The 7,234-nt window shown below is 38.8% G+C and overlaps 1 long non-coding RNA gene across 1 annotated transcript; it reads left to right on the top strand.

The window, feature by feature from the left end:
• The first annotated feature begins 4,203 nt into the window (after nt 1-4,203).
• Nucleotides 4,204-6,298, top strand: LOC127690961 (uncharacterized). The gene is made up of 3 exons (XR_007979201.1): nt 4,204-4,371; nt 5,718-5,786; nt 6,025-6,298. It is a non-coding gene; the product is annotated as an uncharacterized LOC127690961 (long non-coding RNA).
• The last annotated feature ends 936 nt before the right edge of the window (nt 6,299-7,234 follow it).

Here is a 7,234-nt window from a genome sequence, read left to right as displayed (position 1 = left end):
TTACACCCTGTCTCAACACTTCTTTGCAAACCCAAAAGATCAGTCCCTAATAAACAGGTTACTGTGCACTGCCATTTCCATAGACAGCCCGAGCACTTGGTAGAGTTGTGTCAAATACTATGCTGACCCTGGGCGTCTGTCAGTCAATAGGGCAACAGTAGACATTGCAAGAGGATCCCAGGCATGAAGAAATTCCAAGTTTTGTACACAATGTCTCACCAATATAATCTGCATACACACACACACATACACACACAAAGAGATATCAATTGGTACAGCAAAATACTCACTGTGAGGTCAAGTGAGGAAGTATTTCTTTAGACAATACCACATGACACTCATCAAGTTTGGAAAGAAAAACCCAAGGACTTGCTACTAGGATATAAGTGTGGCTCTACTTTGTAACAGAATTGTGAGCAGGTCTGGAGAAGTGTCACTGGATTGGAATGCAAGGAAGGTTTTGATAACAAAAAAACTTAAAGAAGCATTTAATCTGTTGAAGCCAAAACTCTTTATCTTTGTGACACTGAGAATGTAGTTCATTGTAGAGAGCACAAGGCCCCAGGTTCAAACCCCAGCACAAAGAAAAACAGAAATAAAAAGCCTATTAGGTTTAGTGTATCGTTTTTAACACTGGCTTATTAAGTGATTCTAGCATCTTAGATACAGTGGTGTTCTCCTGAGGGTCCATGGTGTGAAACTGGATCATTAGTACCAGTTCTGGAGCAAGTGAGGGTAGACGGAAATGTACAAAGGAATCTTTTACAGGAAACAATCAGAAAAATTCTACACAGTATACTGTGAGTACAGTTTTTTGTTATTGTTTCTTAATACAAATTTTAAAGTTTATTTTTTAACTTTCTCATGTGTCTGCACTCACATGTGCCATGCGTGTACAGGTACTAACAAAAACCAAACAGGTGTCCAATTGCCCTGGAGCTTGGGTTATCTGCAGTTGTGACCTCTGGCTGACAAACTGGGGTCCTCTGGAAGGGCAAGAATCTGGAAGTTCTCTTAAGCACTGACATCTCACCAATCCCTAAGACTTATTTTTACTTATGTGTCTCTGTGTGGCTGTGTACATGTGTATGAACATGCAAACAGATGCTGTTAGAAGACCTCAGATGTCATGGAATGGAGTTACAGGCAGTGATAAGCCACCGAGCATAGGTGCTGTAATGAAACTTGGGTCCTCTGTGAGAGCAACTGAGATATATCTGCACACCCCAACATCATATAATTAAAGATAAAGATAATAAAGATGAAAGACAGAAATGCAAATATCTCTTATGATTCTGGCTTTCCAAGGCTTTGTTTCTAAGTGTGTAGACGGGCTGACAGAAACCTTGGTCTGCTTCCTGAGGATAACCCTCACTTCTCCAGAACAGCCAGCTCTTAACTGCTCTGTGGCTTACTGCTTCTGTCTCAGAAGACTCACAAAATCTTCTCTCTCTTCCCTCTACGCTGCTAAAAAATAAGACACAATAAAAGAAACCACCACTCTAGCTGAAGTTTCTGGACAATGCAATCCAAATGTTTCAGTGTCTATCTATACTAACAACACTATCTATTGATTATAACAATACAATAGAAAGGTGAAGATCTTTCAGTACAGCTTGCCATGAAGAGGACTGGACAATTTCTGAGCAATAACACAAGATACAGAGAAGAACAAAGGGAAGGAGGTGAGTGGGCATCTCCATCATAGCATCACTCCTTCTGAGAATCGACTCTCTTTTTCTATAGTTGCTGGCCTCAACAGTAATAGAATTCCAGGTAGATACAAGAGCTGATTCTCAGTTCTATGTGAGTAAGCACTGATGAGTCTAAGGACATTTAGGGGGTTATTTGTCTCTCTGGAGTCTACCTTCTTGAGTTCTTTGTATATTTTGGATATAAGCCCTCTGTCAGATGTTGTGTTGGTAAAGATCTTTTCCTAATTTGTTGGTTACTGTTTTGTCCTTTTGACAATGTCCTTTGTCTTACAGAAATTCAGTGATTTTATGAGGCTCCCATTTGCCAATTCTTGATCTTAGAGCATAAGCTAATGGTTTTTTTTGTTCAGGAAATTTTCTGCTATGCCATGTCCTCAAGAGTCTTCCCCAGTTTCTTTTCTATTAGTTTCAGTGTGTCTGATTTTATGTGGATGTCCTTGATCCACTTGGAGTTGAGTTTAGTACAAGGAGATAAGAATGGATCAATTTGCATTCTTCTGCATGCTGACCTCCAGTTGAACCAGCACCAGTTGTTGAAAAGGCTATCTTTTTTCCACTGGATGGTTGTAGCTCCTTTGTCAAAGATTTCAAAGTATGTGGGTTCATTTCTGGGTCTTCAATTCTATTCCATTGATCTACTTGCCTGTCAGTGTACCAATACCATGTAATTTTTAACACAATTGCTCTATAGTGCTGCTTGAGGTCGGAAATTCCCCCCAGAAGTTTTTACTGTTGAGGATAGTTTTAGCTATCCTGGGTTTTTGTTATTCCAGCTGAATTTGAGAATTGCTCTTTCTAAGTCTATGAAGAATTGAGTTGAAATTTTGATGGGGAATGCATTGAATCTGTATATTGCTTTTGGCAAGAGAGCCATTTTTACTATATTAATCCTGCCAATCCAAGAGCATGGAAGATTTTTCCATCTTCTGAGGTCTTCTTGGATTTCTTTCTTCAAAGACTTGAAGCTCTTGTCATACAGATCTTTCACTTGTTTGGTTAGAGTCACCCCAAGATACTTTATATTGTTTGTGGCTATTGTGAAGGGTGTCATTTCCCTAATTTCTTCCTCATCCTATTTATCCTTTGAGTATAGGAAGGCTAATGATTTGCTTGAGTTAATTTTATATTATTTCAACCACCTTGCTGAAGTTGTTTGTCAGCTGGAGGAGTTCTCTGGTGGAGTTTTTTAGGTCATTTAAGTATACTATCACATCATCTGCAAATAGTGATAATTTGATTTCTTCCTTTCCAATTTTTATCCCTTTGACATCCTTATGTTGTCTAATTGCTCTAACTAGAACTTCAAGTACTATATTGAATAAATATGGAGAAAGAGGGCAGCCTTTTCTAGTCCCTGATTTTAGTGGGATTGCTTCAAGTTTCTCTCCATTTAGTTTGATGTTGGCTACTGGTTTGTTTTATATTGCTTTTATTATGTTTAGGTTTGGTTCTTGATTCCTGTTCTTTCCAAGACCTTTAACATGAAAGGATGCTGAATTTTGTCAAATGCTTTTTCATCATCTAATGAAATAACCATGTTTTTTTTTCTTTGAGTTTGTTTATGTAGTGGATTACATTGATGGATTTCCATATATTGAACCATCCCTGCATCCTTGGGATGAAGCCTACTTGATTATGGTGAATGATCATTTTGATGTGTTCTTGGATTCAGTTGGCAAGAATTTTATTGAGTATTTTTGCATTGATATTCATAAGGGAAATTGGTCTAAGGTTCTCTTTTTTATTGGATCTTTGTGTGGTTTTGGTATCAGCGAAATTGTGGCTTCATAGAACGAGTTGGGTAATGTTCCATCTGTTTCTATTTTGTAGAATAGTTTGAAGAGTATTGGTATTAGGTCTCCTTTGAAGGTCTGATAGAATTCTGCACTAAAACCATCTGGTCCTGTGCTTTTTTTTTTTTTTTTTGGTTAGGAGTCTGTCAATGGCCACTTCTATTTCTTTAGGGGTTATAGGACCATTTAGATGGTCTATTTGATCCTGATTAAATTTTGGAAGTTGGTATCTGTCTAGAAAATTATCCATTCCATCCAGATTTTCCAGTTGTGTTGAATATAGGCTTTTGTAGTAGGATCTGATAATTTTCTGAATTTCCTCAGTTTTTGTTGTTATTTCTCCCTTTTCATTTCTGATTTTGTTAATCTGAATACTGTCTCTGTGCCCTCTGGTTAGTCTGGCTAAAGGTTTATCTATTTTGTTGATTTTCTCAAAGAACAAGCTCCTGGTTTTGTTGATTGTTTGTATAGTTCTTTTTGTTTCAACTTGGTTGATTTCTGTCCTGACCGGCAGGACCTAGTAATTCAAGGTGTCGAGGAGGACCCAAGCCTGAAAGAGAGAAATGGGCGAGAAAGAAGAGGGAAGCCAAGCAATCGGGGTGTCTTTGTCAAGACCTCTTTAATGAAACGTAAAACACCTGGTTATGAACCCTCAGTAAGAGGAAATAGGGAGGGGCTGAGGGGGATACTAGAAGCACAGAAGGAGGAAAGGTCATCCAGGACAGATGCTGGCTGTGGCTCGAGGCATCTGCAGCTTTCCTGGAATGCTGGTTCTGCCCAGACCATCCCAGGTGTTCAGCCCAGATGAGAACCAGTTGATCAGCCTTATGTGAAGAAGGGTGGGTTCAGCTGTAAACCTAAAGGTCAGTGAACTTTCAAGGTGAGGGTTGTTGACACTCTGGTTTTCTAGGGTTTGGTCTCCGACAGATTTCAGCCCTGAGTTTGATGATTTCCTGCCATCTACACCTCTTGGGTGAATTAGCTTCTTTCTGTTCTAAAGCTTTCAGGTCTGCTGTTACGCTGCTAGTGTTTGTTCTCTCCAGTTTCTTTTTGGAGGCACTCAGAACTATGAATTTTCCTCTTAGCACTGCTTTCATTGTATCCCATAAATTTGGGTCTGTTGTACCTTCATTTTCATTAAATTCTAAAAAGGTTTTGATTTCTTTCCTTACTTCTTCCTTGACTAAAATATCATTGAGTAGAGCATTGTTCAGCTTCCATGTGTGTGGGGGCTTTCTGTTGTTATTGTTGCTATTGAAGACCATCCTTACTCCATAGTGATCTGATAGGAGGCATGGAATTAGTTCAGTCTTCTTATATCTGTTGAGGTCTGTTTTGTGGCCAATTTTGGAGAAGGTAACATGACATGCTGAGAAAAAGGTATATTCTTTTGATTTAAAATGAAATGTTCTATAGATATCTGTTAAATCCACTTGGTCCAAAACATCTGTTAATTTCACTGTGTCTCTGTTTAGTTTGTTTTTCCCTGATCTGTCCATTGACGAGAATGGGATGTTGAAGTCACCCACAATTACTGTGTGGGGTGTGATGTGTGCTTAAGCTTTAGTAAAGTTTCCTTTACAAATGAGGGTGCCCTTGTATTTGGGGCATAGCTGTTCAGAATTGAGAGTTCTTCCTGGTAGATTTTTCCTTTGATGAGTACAAAGTGTCCTTCCCTGTCTTTTTTGATGACTTTTAGTTGAAAGTCTATTTTATTGGATATTAGAATGGCTACTCCAGCTTGTTTCCTGGGACCATTTGCTTGGAAAACTGTTTTCCAGTGTTTTACTCTGAGGTAGCATTCGTCTTTGACCTGAGATGTGTTTCCTGTATGCAGCAAAATGTTGGGTCTTGTTTACGAATCCAGTCTGTTAGTCTATGTCTTTTTATTGGGGAATTGAGTCCATTGATATTAATAGATATTAAGGAATCGTGATTGATGCTTCCTACTATTTTTGATGTAATTTTTATTTTTGTGTGGTTATCTTCTTTTGGGTCTGTTGAAAGAAGATTAATTTCTTGCTTTTTCTAGTGTGTAGTTTCCCTCCTTTTGTCAGTGTTTTTCATTCATTATCCTTTGAAGGGCTAGATTTGTGGAAAGATACTGTGTAAATTTGTTTTTGTCTTGAAATACCTTGGTTTCTCCATCTATAGTAATTGAGAGATTTGCTGGATATAACAGCTTGGGTTGGCATTTGTGTTCACTTAGCTCTACATGACATCTGCCCAGGCTCTTCCGGCTTTCATAGTCTCTGGTGAGAAGTCCAGTGTAATTATGGTAGGTCTACCTTTATATGTTATTTGACCTTTTTCCCTTACTGCTTTTAATATTCTTTCTTTGTTTAGTACATTTGGGGCTTTAAGTATTATGTGATGGGAGGAATTTCTTTTCTGGTCCAATCTATTTGGAGTTCTGTAGGTTTCTTGTATGTTCATGGGCATCGCTTTCTTTAGGTTAGGCAAGTTTTCTTTTATAATTTTGTGGAAGACATTTACTTGTCCCTTCCCCCCCACAGCATTTAGCTGTGACCTTCCTGGCTGGCAACCTCCACCCTTCCTCAGGCGTTATCTCCGGTCTATTCAAGATAACAATACAGCCGATTTCACCTCAGCGCAGCTCCAGCCGGAGACCAACAGAAAACTGTGTGACTAAGCAGACAACCCGCTGAGAAGAAGATCTATGAACTCTCGGCCATTTGGGGGGCAGGGTGGTTTTTCCTAAGATTATAAATATTGGCTTAATGATAGTAAAGTCGGTCTCTATGGGCAACTGTCCTCTTGACTCATTTCTCTTTCGCCCCCTTCCCGTTAACCTCAGAATTCTCTTCCAGGTAACCCGGTTCGTATGTGGCTGCTGGCGGTCTACATTTACTGACCCTTTAAGTTAGAAATCTTCACTCTTTTCTGTACCTATAATACTTAGGTTTGGTCTTCTCATTTTGTCCTGGATTTCCTGGATGTTTTGGGTCAGGAGCTTTTTGCATTTTGCATTTTCTTTAACTGATTTATCAATGCTTTCTATGGTATCTTCTGCATCTGAGATTCTCTCTTCTATCTCTTGTATTCTGTTGTTGATGCTTGGCTCCATGACTCCTGACTTCTTTCCTAGGTTTTCTATGTCTCGATTTGTTTCCCCTTGTGATTTCATTATTGTTTCTACCTCCTTCTTTAGATCCTGGATGGCTTTGTTTAATGCCTTCACCTGTTTTGTGTTTTCCCTTAGTTCTTCAAGGGTTTCTCCCTGTTTACTTGTGTTCTCCTGTATTTCTTTAAGGGAGTTATTGCAGAGGACTGGGGGGGGGGGGACCAAGGTGGGGGGCTTTGGTACCAGGAAAGGCATGGATTCTGCAATGATAAACAAACACTGAGGTGAGGCAGTTTAAATCTGAATGTATTTAGGAGCTCTCAAGGTTTTTATACACAAAAAGTCAGTATTGCCATTGCAAAAGATGTATCCAGTGAAACAGGCACAATTATCATAACCATTTGGCACAAGGAAATGCAAAAATCAATCAGGTATTATGTTTCCCATGTAACAGATTTAGAGGATCAATCACAGATAACATCAATCTTCCTGATTAAAATAGAGTCACTTGAAGTTAACAGCAAACTTCAAAGAGAGTTTAAAATTTCTTAAAAACATTTTGTCATACTCCCTAGGTTTTAATGAGTTTTTGTGAGTAATCCTTATCTAACATTTAGCTTTTACTTTGTAAAAACTTCTTG

Source organism: Apodemus sylvaticus, chromosome 8 (assembly GCF_947179515.1).
Source record: "Apodemus sylvaticus chromosome 8, mApoSyl1.1, whole genome shotgun sequence".
In the NCBI taxonomy this organism is placed as follows: Eukaryota; Metazoa; Chordata; class Mammalia; order Rodentia; family Muridae; genus Apodemus; species Apodemus sylvaticus.
The sequence above is the reverse complement of the archived record's forward strand: the minus strand, read 5'-3'. Positions and strand labels throughout refer to the sequence as shown.